The sequence below is a fragment of the Phocoena sinus genome, chromosome 2, assembly GCF_008692025.1.
Source record: "Phocoena sinus isolate mPhoSin1 chromosome 2, mPhoSin1.pri, whole genome shotgun sequence".
Classification (NCBI taxonomy): domain Eukaryota; kingdom Metazoa; phylum Chordata; class Mammalia; order Artiodactyla; family Phocoenidae; genus Phocoena; species Phocoena sinus.
Genome location: NC_045764.1, coordinates 24,399,456 through 24,412,569, shown reverse-complemented (window position 1 = coordinate 24,412,569; position 13,114 = coordinate 24,399,456).

The window sequence follows — 13,114 nt, the reverse complement described above, 5'->3', positions numbered from 1 at the left end:
ACTAGGCAGAGAGCTGGCTCTAGGGGGCTGAGTTAGCAAAGGAAGAGTTGATCCAACTGTTCATCTCCAGAGGGTCCCCCAACCTGGGAGGCTTCCACAGTCACACAGTCACATAGTCATCACATAGCTCTGTGGGCCCAGAACTATAAGTATGTGGACCATGCTCAGGGCAGGACTTCCTTCCCTCCTTAGATAGTGACCAGAGTATTCAGCCCATTTATGCCTGCTCTGAAACATAGGTTAAGACATCAGGAGATGGTATGAGCTCTAATTCCTCTTTGTGTGTAAGTCACTCCTGCCCCGTAAACTATTTATATGTGTATCTCAGTGTGCTGCTTCTGAGCATCCATCATCCTTCAGCCAACAAGAAATCAGCACAGAGCCTGGCACATAGTAAATGCTCGACGGATGTTCCCATGATGTCACTGATGATGTCGATGATGACGATGATAATAATAATGATGTCATTGATGATGATGATATCATTGTACTTGTTTGAACTCTGGGTCCTAGTATCTTAGCGTGAGCCAGATTATTGAGTTGCCATCTGTAAGACGTGTGAATTCAAACAGACTTGGAAAAGTTAAGCATATTCAATTATGCCAAAGGTTGATGCAAATGGTATTAAAAATTATTTTTTAAGAAACAAATAATCAGAATTGGCCTTTGTAAAGTGAAAATGGCACCCTATGTTTTTATTAAAATTATACCAGACTATTAGAAGACTATGTTTTAGCCTCAGATCTTCTTATATCTGATTTTTCCATTAAAACGTATGCGCCTTGAGGTTGAGGATTACGTTACTGTTTAGACACAAGAGAGTTCACGATATAGTACAAACATTTGTAATATACTGAATAAATGAATAAAGAGATAAATCTTTCCAGGATTAATCTCCACCCACGACAATCCTTCCATCCTTTTAAGTCTTTGCTTCTTAAAGCTTGTATACCACAAAATCAAGCATTGCACTACAAAATATCTTGGGTTATTTTCCAACTCTTTCATATACATGATTATCTAATTTCTCTAAACTTTAAAACCCTCAAGGTGAGCTGAAGTCCTTTCTCCAAATTGGACAATACACAACAAGTGATTAATTTACATTTTTAAAGCCTTAGAGGGGTCATGCAACATGCTAGAATGTGGAGATTCCTTAGACAAGGAACAAGGCACAGTGCCCACCTTCAAGAAATTCCCAGTGTGGTGTGGAAGATGGATCCGGAGCCAGAATTTGATATACTGTGGATAAAGCTAAGCCCAGGGCTCTGGGTGAACACGGGGGAGGGAAGCGTAGCCCAGGTGGCACGTTTCATATGGTTGTTGTCAGGACTGGATGACGTAATAAATACCGGGCACCTGGCACAGGTGTCTGCTCCACAAATGTTCATTCACAGAACCTTCTTCCTTCTCACCTATCCTTGCTGCAAAGGGCTCTATTGCTAGAATAAATTAAGCTGCTTTTTATGCTGATCTTAAGAGCACTGGTCGATGTGGCTGGTATTTTAGGCTAGAAATAAGCCAGGTTGTATTAAATTCACTATATGCCTCGCAACACAGTTTGATCACCCTGAAAACGGGGTGAAAACATCTCTCTACAAAAGGGTCTGTTTACTGATTCTAACATAAGTTCCTGTTCCTCTGGCTCATGACTCTTGGAGGAGTAACAGCATTCTGGACTTGGAGAGACTCGAGTTCTATATCCTGACACAATCTTTCTGATCATGGTCAAGTTCATCCCCTAAACCTCATTTTCTTCGGCTATAAATGAGGGAAAACGGTACCACCTCAAGCAATCGTTGTGATGATTCAGGAAGGTGATTCATGTAAAGATCTTGTCTCATTTATTTATTCAATAAATACTAATTGAGCACCTATTCAAATTCCGAAAGGGAGAAAACGATCAAAGACCCGAGGGTGTAGCACCTGGTACAGGTAAATTCGCGGTCGAGTTTAGGTATTTTATCAGTACACACCTTTGTTCCACTTCTCTGGAATTGGAATCCAGGAGATTCCGAAAAGAATAAACATAAATAGCCAATAAATGTATGAAAAACTAAAATATTTTTACTATTTAGAGAATGCAAATAGAGAATTAGGAGTCACGATTTCTTTTCTCCTACCAATTGACAAAAATTAAAGGGAGACTCTGACCATTGCCAATGAGAATATATAAAAAGAATGACACTTTTGTACAGTTTGATCAGAATATCAGTTGGGACAACCTGTAGGAAGGCATTAGGACTGTGAATATGCAAATCTTTGGATTTAATGATTTTACCTAGAAGTTTGTCCTAAGGAAATAGAAAAATAAAAGAACATAAGGGACAAAATATTACATATATTTTCATACTTGTACATCATGGCTTTATTATACCTATAGACTTTAAGCCAAAATAAATTCGAGAAGAATTAAAGACTGGAATGTTAAAATAATAAATGTGTATGTGTAGAAAGTATGTGTAAAGATGTTCACTGAATCATTGTTTACAATACAGAGAATTAGAAACAACCTAAGTATCTCTCTTGGAGGATTGCTTAAATATATGGCAGTATAGCTATGTAGGAAAACATTGTGCAACTGTTAAAAGGGAAAAGGTAGATTTTTACTTTATTGAGATATTATTATGTATAAAAAGGGTGCCAGACGATATGTAAGAAATACATATATATGCACATATGTAATTTATATTGATGTTTGCATTTTAAAAATCTGAAAAAACATGAAACAAATTGCCACAGTGTGATTTACCCTTGGGATTACAAAATTATGACAATTATTTGTCGTCTGAAAAATGACAATTGTATTTCTATTTTTAAAAGATATACAGGGAGCTTGTTAATCCTTAACACACACACACACACACACACACACACACACACACACACACACACACACACTAAAGATCTTAATTTCACACACGAGTACTTTGCTAGGTCCGAAGAGACAGCTAAGCCATTCTGAGTGAGTCATTCATTTTGGAGTCATTGGTATCATTATTCCTTGTCAACTGGCCACATCCTGTTTTCCCTTTATCCACCAGTCAGCATCGTTTCATCCACCTGTTGGCATCGTCTCTCCGACCACACAAGAAGCCCTTAGAGAACTGGCTCTTGGTGTCGCTCTTTCCATAGCTCACAAAATCCTCCATCACAGGGTCCAAATTCCACCAGGTTAGTCCTCATTCCCATTTCACAGAAGGAACAACCGAGGCCTAAGTTGAATGACTAGCCCAGGATCACACAGCTGGGTCCCACCCTCAGCAGCCAGCATGGAGGGACCACACTGTAGACACTGAGCAGTTATTGACTAAAGCTGGGAAGGACATGCTCAAAAGCTTGGCAAGCATGAAAAAACAGAGGGTGGAAGGATGCAAAAGGAAAGATCAATCAAATTATTTCTTGCTTTAGGAATTCCAGGAGTTTCTTGGCCAGAAGAGATGGGAGAGAATCTTTCCTCCCTTCTCCTCAGCCACCAGAGACAACGGTCTCAAGTTTGCCCCCAGTCCCCCGGATTGTGGTGTAGTGTTAACTCAGTAACCAAACGTGCTAGCCCTGGGTATTTCTATTTGTAATCTTGCTGTCATTTAGAATGTCATCTAAACGTGTTCCACGTTGTATGCCATTTAGCATCTGATGAGAAACAATTATGGAAAAGCAAGTGGTCCTTTCATGGGAGTGGTCTCTCCTTGTGAGAGATACAAAAGCACATGCTTTCGTCGGTTGGTGGTTCTCTGGTGGCAAGATCGCTCCAGAGGGGATGATTATTTGTTCGTTTTGAGAAAAGACCCTTGGGATGTGATGATCAGATCTGCGTAAGGAAAGAGGTGGGGGAAACCCAGCAATAGCCGGGAACACATTCATTAACTAGTGTGAATGAGAAACCTAGTTACAAGAGCAGGTTGGGACAGCTCCAAACTACCATATAAAGTTAGTTTTCTCCAAGCCATGTTGGCCACAATGTTCTCCAATTTGTCTTCTTTTGGGAGTCCATATTTTTCATTTATTTTTTTGAGAACTCTTTGATTACTAATAATAGTGATCTTCTGTCATAAAAGCACAAACAATTTTCTAGACTTTGTTTACTGTGTCTCTCAAAGTCACCCTTGTTATTTTATTCTCCTTTGGTGTTATATAAAGACTACCTTTCATGAAAATATTGCCCTATTTTGGTGCACATTCATTACCTTAGCATTCCCATCTTTACTTCTTCTTGAATTTATTTAGGCTTACCATCTATACATATATGTATAAGTAATGCTGTTGTAAGTATGAAAATGAATGTAGTATCTTGGTAAATAAAAATTTAAACATTTATATCACATTTATTATTTTCAAACATTTATACATATAAGCTCTTAATCTTCACATCAATTTGAGATTTAGTTCCATATCCTTATTTGTAGGAGAAAAAGTTAGACTCATAATGATAAAGAATATTAACTTCTACCTACAGTCAGTGGGGAGTAGGTGGTTATAGACTCAGCCTCCCACTGGAAGCAATTAGAGGATAACACTCAGGAAACAATAATTTTCAGAAGTAGGAGATGATAGAGGTCATCCCTGTGGACACCTGGACTTCCTGTTTGGAGTCACGTCCAGATTGACTACCAGGAACCAGTGGTTCCAGTTTACCCAGCACTGGCCTGGTTTTAGCACTTGCAAGTGCCCCCCAGACATCCCTCCATCCCAGGCAAAATGGTATGGTTGGTCCCCTCCTTGCCCCCAAAGAAGGAACTCAAACTCAGTGACCTCAATGTGTCGAGATTACAGAGGTCAGAGTTCAGAAGGCCTAGAAGGCTAGGATTTATGGTGCACCATCATCCTTAAAATGTTTGAATTTCATTCCAGCCTTGAACAATTTGAGATTTCTGGTTCCTCTGGGAAAATGAGAAGATAAGGCAGCAACTGGCCCAGAGTCTTCTTGACGGCGGCTAAGAGGGCAGGTGTGTCCTCTCTGGTTCCCAGGTGCCCACCAGCTCCCTGCACTCATCTATGTGTCCTGCTGACCCCTGCAGGCATTTGAGTTTTCAATCCCACTTTACAGCCAGTAACAAAGGCTGGGACCTTGTACGGGAATCTGGGAAGCAGTATAAACATCCCCTGTCTCCTTAGTTTCAACCTGACCCGCCATTGTACACACATCAGCTCCTGTTTTCCTTGACAGGGATTTCGAGGCTTGATCTACACCCCTTCTAGGTGGTTTCTGCCCTCTTAAGAGCAGCAAACACAAGGCTGTTCTTTTTCCTAATGGGCTTAGCACAATATAACCACTTAGTAAGTATGAAACATTTTTGTTCTATGAATTCATGCTCTCTTAAGATTCTCATAAGAATGACTAGCTTCGGGCTTCCCTGGTGGCGCAGTGGTTGAGAGTCCGCCTGCCGATGCAGGGGACACGGGTTCGTGCCCCGGTCCGGGAAGATCCCACATGCCACAGAGCAGCTGGGCCCGTGATCCATGGCCGCTGAGCCTGTGCGTCCGGAGCCTGTGCTCCGCAATGGGAGAGGCCACAACAGTGAGAGGTCCGCGCACCATTAAAAAAAAAAAAAAAAAAAGACTAGCTTCATATATGCTTAAGCATCTAATAAAATGTTTCCATTTCTGTTCACTCGCATGAATTATTGGGACAGCATAAAGCAGCTCACTTATATATGAAGGATACCTAGTTTCAGGTCCGTCAGCTGATAGGTAGCATGTAGCACCAATATCTGTATTTAGACAGTGTCCATACTTAATCATTCATGCCAACTGTGGGGAGAGAATGGATCACTTTGCTCAAATTATGGCAGGAATAAGCATTATTAGTGTGTGATCTAGAACAGAACAGACCACTCTCACATTTAACAACACTCCAACTTCACGCCTCTCAGGAATTTATGACAAAAAGTCACAGGGGATAAAATGCAAAGCAGTTTTTTCAAACCATTTGCAGAAAAACGAGGTTTTACTAAGAGTTAAACTATGCAGAAGAGACATTTAGAAATGTCAACTAGCTGAGCGTTTTGGGAATTGTAACTTAAATGAACCCCATGTGAATATGAATTTTCATATGGGCTAAAGATCTCATTTCTAAATAGTCTGAATAATGCAAAAATTATTTTCCGTCTCCAAACATGCTCTAATACCACCTGCTGCTTGAAGAATTTTTTTGAAAGGTAATTTTGGAGAGACTTTTAGTCAAGATAGCTCTGTAAGTTTAAACCTAGACACACATCCTCTCTTCAAAACATGGAACAAGGACACATAAATTAGAAAATCGTGGATGAACTCAAAAATAAGGTGAAGATCTCCACTGACCAGAAAGGTAGAGAAACAAAAAGTGGTAAGTAGGGCTGCAGCCAAAGGCTTGCTGGGCTCTGGAGCAGGGCCCAAACAGGTGTAACTGGAAGCTCTGTCCTTGTGGAGAAAGTGGTCCGTGAGGGATGAGGCGGGAGCTGGTCCATGAGGGATGGGGCGGGAGCTGGGCTCAGGGCTTGGAGCAAGGCTAAGCCGGATTTTCTCCAACGGCAAGGAAAGGCTGACCCTGGTGTAATGGGCTTGGAAAGCAGGAGGATGAGGACAAAGCTTAACCGCTGGAAAATGTAATAAGCTGACCATTGATTAGCTCAATGGCTGGATACACAATAGCATGGCAAAATCGCTATGGGCCAAGAATGCTGCCCTCCCCAACAATAGCAGACCTGGTTCTATTTTGTTGGTCTACAGGATGGATGGAAGCACGTGCAAAACCATTAATTCAATAAGCAGGAGAAGAAAAGAGAAAACAAAAACCTCCACTCAAAGTGACCTTGCACATCAAAATTCCAAAACCATAAAAAACACCTACTTCTACGAAAAGCAAGGCAAAACATTCAGGATGGAAATGTCTTTCTGTTGGGTTCCCAGAAGTTTCTAGATAGAATACTAGCATATAAAAATCAATAGAGTTCCCAGTAATAGCTAGCAAAACCTAATAGAAATAAAGGTAGTCCCCAAATTATAAAATATATATAGGGAATGTATTTAACAAAATATGTGTAAGACTTTTATGGAGAAAGAAATCACAACCTTGTTGAAGGACTTATAAAAGACATAAATCTTGATAAATAAAGGATTACACCGTCTTCTGGTGCAAAAGATTCAACAGGATAAAAGAAGTCAATGCTTTCCAAATTTTCCCATAAATTTAATTTAATTCCAATCAATATCCCAACAGAGTTTTCTACAGAATTCAACAAGTTGTGCCTAAAATTCATGATAAAGAATGGCAAGTCAAATATAGCCAAGACAACCTTGAATAAGAAGAATAAGATGGGGAGATTTCCCTTTCTAGGCATCAAGGGTATTACGAAGCCATAATACTTAGTGTGGTAATTGCATAGGGATAGACAAACAGACCAATGAAACAGGATATAGAGTCAGACACAGACCCACACATATCTGTAAACTTGAAACAGGTGGACGGCAGGTCACTGGGAAAAGCATAAATTTCTGGGCAATTAGGGCAATTTAACTGCCTTACTCTTTCCATTACCACCCCGTTTCCACACTCATCAGATTGGCAATAATTTAAGACATGGCCAAGTACAGGTGAGGATGTGAAGCAGGGAATGTAAACTGGTACCACCTTGTAGGGCAGGAGTGTAAACTGGTACCACCACTTTGGATAACACAGGAAATACCAGCGCCGCCCCCCAAATATTCTAGAGAGATTTGAAAAAGGAAAACTCATTAACTTTTAAAAGGAAATAAAAGGGACCATCTTAAAGTCTTCAGAGTAGAAATGGTTTCCTAAACAAGAGAATAAAAGTAAGAATCATAGAGGAAGGGCGTGACATATTGAAGTACATTCAGATTAAAACCTTCCTGGATTACAAGGGACAAAATGAAGTAACAGGACAAAAACGGAGTGGAGAAACACGTTTGCAACACAGACGATTGATATGGGGTTGATATCAAGAAGTTACTTTTTAAAACTCTTATAAATCAGAGGGAGAGAAGGAGAGAGGAGGGAAGGAGGGAGAGGGAGTGAGTACCACTGGTACAGGTGATGAGCAGCCCTTCACAAGAGAAAAAGCATAAATGGCCAATAAGCATATGAAAAGATGACAAACCTCACTCATGATTAGAGCTGTGCCAGTCAAAAGTATCTCGAGTTACCACTGCCACACTCATCAGATGGGCAAGAATGAAAACCTCTGCCAAGTATGGACAAGGCTGTGGAGCAGGGAAAGCTCACCCACTCCTGGCAGGAGTGCAAACTGGTACCACCACGTGGGACGCCACTGCAGTGCCCAGTAAAGTCGAAAACGTGCACAGTCCATGCCCAGCAATTCCGGTTTTGGAAATGTCCTTTAGAGACACTGTGACGTGTGTGTAGAAGAAGAATCATGTGGAAACTTTCATGGCAGCATTCTTGGAAATAGCAGAAGAACCGAGAATGTAAATGTCCACCAACAGGAGACTGGATAAGTCAATCACGGTATAGCTGATGGAATTCGTGCCGCAGTGGAAATGAATGAATTAGATATATTTATATTAACACACATAAATCTCATAAGTATAACATTGAGCAAAAAGAGTAAATTGCACTACGATGGAAGAAGCATGAAAACACTCACTAAAGTATTGAAAACCCACAAAACAGTGGTGTACATTACTACGGTCCTATTAAAACGTAGTAATGGTATAAAAATTGTGCCTAGGAATGGAAAAATTGGAATTGTGGTTACTTCTGGGATGTGAGGGAGGGAAATAGAATCAGCGGGGCGTTAAAGGGGTTTTCAACTCCATCTATAGGATTTTATAAAATATATGAATCTCAAGCAAATATGGCAAAATGCTATTATTTCTAGAAGCTGGGAGGATGGTACATAAACATTTGTAATGTTGAATTATTTAAACATTTATCAAAACATTAAAACTATTAGCTAGATAAAGACGTTTAACTCCACCCCACAGAACATGATTATAAAATAACTGCTAGTGGGAGTTTTTTAAATGGTATAAACAACTGGATTCAAGATTGTGTTATAAATACACATGGAAATACGATAAAGTGGTAATTGGACAGAGTGAGATAACAGGACAATTTAATAACTGTCCCTTACTTTCCAAATTTTCTTTAACGCACACATATTACTTTAATAACCAGAAAGAACATTTTCAATTTAAACTTTCAACCCGTGTTGTAAAGTCATTCCAAAAGGATTCATGTTACGAGCAGTCCCAATTACACGAGGCTGGTAGGTTTCCCAGGCTGGATTACACCAGCATATTTTGTTCTTATTATTTGCACATTGCCTATGTGAGTGTAACCATAGCTGCCTCCTGTTTCAGGCTTGTTCCCTAGAAAACAGATCCTGAAGATAAGCTTACAAGCTGAGGCTTTATTGGTAGAATCCCAGGCTGTGGGAAGTTAAGTGTGGAAGGAAGGAAAGTCAGTGCAAAGTAGTGCATTTTGGAGCTGGCCACGGTTTCATGAGAGAGCAGGGGTACTTGTTCAGACACGTGGGGTGTCTCTGGACCGACTGTACAGACCACCGGATGTGGGGAAGTCCATCTGGGGGGAGGATGGGAGAGGAATCTCCTTGCTGGCTACATCCTGTCTCCTATGAATCAACATTTGCTTGTGGGACAAGAACCCCCGAGCACATCCAGGTTCTGTCACCTGAAGCAGCCACAGTCCATGCCCCAGCGCTTCATCTGGGCCCAGGGATGATGGGAGGAATGAAAGCTTTGATGGGAGGAATGAAAGTTTTGATGGGTCTGGAGCAATGGACCCTGAGCGCCAGAGGGCTTGTGGCTGCCACCGTGACAGCCCTCGCCCTGGGGGTGGCCACAGCAGTTGGCGGCGTCGGGAGGTGACGGGAGGTGATGTAACAGCCGCAGCGGCCGAGTTTATCCACAACGGAGTTGCAAGCCTGGGAGCAGTGGAGGAACTGAACTGACCCAACACGGGCAATCCATTGTGCCTCTCAGATGCACCACGCTGTCCCGTGATCCCCAACTCTCACAGGCTGAGGACAAGATGCCCTCATTTCTTCCCCAGGAGGGCAAGTGCAAGTCCCTGCAAACTATAAAAAAGAATGAGCCTTAGCCCAGCCCTGACTTACATAGTATATCCATCGTATTCCTATATATTTTTTGACGTCTGCTCTGGTTTTCCACCTTGTTTATTGTAGGCCAACATCTGGAAACCATTCCAGGTAATCACGGAATGATTCCAAGTCATCCTCACAAGAATATGAAAACAAGTCATCCTTACAAGAATATTAAACCCCAAGTCGCAGGTAAACACCCAACGTCCTGAAGTTCCCAGATCCAGTCTAGTGTTCTGTTCGGCTTGGTCTAACACCCTCATCTACCCCCACTAGAGTCCCTCAGCTTCTGCCAGGGGGCACTGGCCACATCTTGCCTTTCCTTCGGTGAGTGGACTGTCCTTCCACGATCAAGCTTTGTCATTCCCAGCCCGGCTGCGCCGAGACCTGTCTGGTTACCGTGGAAGCGATGGTGGGCAGGAAAAGGGTAGGGGCACGTTAGAATAACGGGACGTTAGAATAACGTCGTTTTGCAAAGCCCCTCCCTCAGGTGACGTTGTTCTACAGTGTTCAGGCCGGGGGCCTGCTTCTGCCAACTAGGAGGGGTCGGGGCAATGTAAGGTTCAAGATTCTCAGCTCATGTGCCCAGTAACCCCACCCCAGGTTTCAGAGGTTCACACTTTCAGCATCGGGGTCCTGGCTCTGCAGAAGGAAAACTGTCAGGTCTGCACATTTCACACCCTTTGCAGCTCTGCCATCCTTGTTGCCCGATTTTTCAGCGGGTCTTCGCTGTGGCTGGCATCTTTGAAAACTGCCTTCCCGAGCCTGCCACTTCCCTTTTTCTTTATTAATGTCACTGTTCTGGCCCACAGCCTTACCTCCCACCTGCTACTTGTCCAGAGGCCAAAGCTTTAGTGACTGCAATGCTGCTGTGGGGATCTGTCATCTCTGTACTAAGAGCGACGGGGACCCTGCTGCTCTCAGACGGGTGGCAATCCCATCCCAGATCCCATCTGCAGGCTCTGTTGTCTAGAAAACATTTGGCACCTATGATCTTACTTGATGTTCCAAAGATAACAGAGTAGGAGGCTATGCTCATATGCTAGTATTTTTACTGTGGAATAAAACACCAGGACAGCAACAATGAGGGACTATGGAAATCGAGGCAGGGGAAGGAGGGAAAACATATAAAGGTGATACGTCAGAGAGCTGGCCTCTGAGAAAACAAAGCTGGCTCCTCCCGTAGGTGAGACCCCCTCTGGACAGGCCACACAGAGCGACCACGCTCCTGCCAGGTCCCTCCCACTTCCTTCGTGGATCTGAGCTGGTGTTCTAAGGTACTCATGCCTGGAGAGTCAGCTTGGATCACCCGGCCCTTCTGGTCAACTGCTGTCCCCAGGAGCCAGATCCTGCAGCCAATGGTATGTATTTCATCTGAATCCAGAAATGGTGGGACGGGCACCAGCTCTCAAGGGTTTGATTGGTTTGGGCCTGGGTATCTGAGGTTCCCACTGAGGAGGGAGTGAAGGAAGCAGTTAGTGGTGGCCCAGACATTTCAATGAATAAGTGGTTAAGGGCCCAGGAGTCGATGGTGCCCAGTGAATGGGGATCTGAGTCACCTACTGTGGGCCAGACTCGTTGCCTCGAATCACACACAATTTCTAGTCCTATCAACCCTGGATGGATATGTTACTCTCTACCTTCTACAGAAACAAAAACTGAGGTTTTATGTTACATACCTGGCAAACATGAGAAAAAGGATTTGAACCTAGGACTGTCCGAAAAGTACAATTTGTACTTTTCCTGCAAGCCAGTGCTATCTGTCTCCATTCAGGTCTCTCTCTCTGCAACGTACACCTAGATAGACGTAGCGTATCTGTCTCTCCCAGTTTGAAGCCAGTTATTTGGCAATAAAGCAGATCTTGAGGTTGGGTGGGAAGGTGGGGTGGTGGTCATCGTGCTTTGATCTGACTTCAGAATAACAAAGGAAGAGTGTTCTTGGAAAATCCACATTGCAGAGGGCACTTCAGACACAACCAAGGAACCACATTACATGGGATGTGTGGCAGCTCAGGTTGGGCTGACTTCCGGAAAAGGTCTCGATGAAGTTACTCCCTAGTAAATCTTTGTGGCCCATCTATTATCTTGATGGAGTATTTTTACCCCACCAGTTAAATGTCCAGCCTTCACGCTGGAGTCACCCAAGATAACATCCACATATATATATATATATATATATATATATATATATACATATTTTTTTTTTTTTTTTTTTTTGCGGTACGTGGGCCTCTCACTGTTGTGGCCTCTCCTGTTGCGGAGCACAGGCTCCAGACGTGCAGGCTCAGCAGCCATGGCTCACGGGCCCAGCCGCTCCGCGGCATGTGGGATCTTCCCAGACCGGGGCACGAACCCGTGTCCCCTGCATCGGCAGGCAGACTCTCAACCACTGCGCCACCAGGGAAGACCCACATACAGTATTTTTTAATGCAGTCTTTGCACTCCCCCTTAAGCAGGATGCTGTCCCAGAGGCTTGGAATAAAGCTGCAGCACCAGCTCAAAGGGGAAGCAGCTTCCAGTGAACTGGGAGCTGTAAGCAGCCTCGCGAGATGGCGGGAGAATTAGAAATAGGCTTTGGGTGGCAACATGGAGGGAAACGTAGATATTGTTTTGCATTAATTCATTCAATCTAGGAGTCTGGAAAAGTGTTCAGCTTTCACTTTATTATAAATTTAGTCTTTAGATTTGTTGTCAAGGGTCTTCATCACAAGTAGAAATATGATGATCACATGTACTTGGCCACATAATCCTGCCCTAGATGCTTCTAGAATATTTTGAGAAAACGAACAATATGCTTCCCGCTCTTGTCTGCCCTCGTAGGCTTTGTTTTGTTATTAAATCTTTACTAGGAGGCAAAGCCCCCATAATCAAAAACCAAACAAAAAAATCTATATGCAGAACTTGATTGCCAGCAGGGCAAAAGAAAATGTTTAAAGTGAAGTAAGATGCTGGAGATTGTCTGTGGTTGGAAGGAAGAATTGCTCAGCACTCCCCCACCTCCCTTCCCTAAATGCCCCTTATTCCCCTCATCT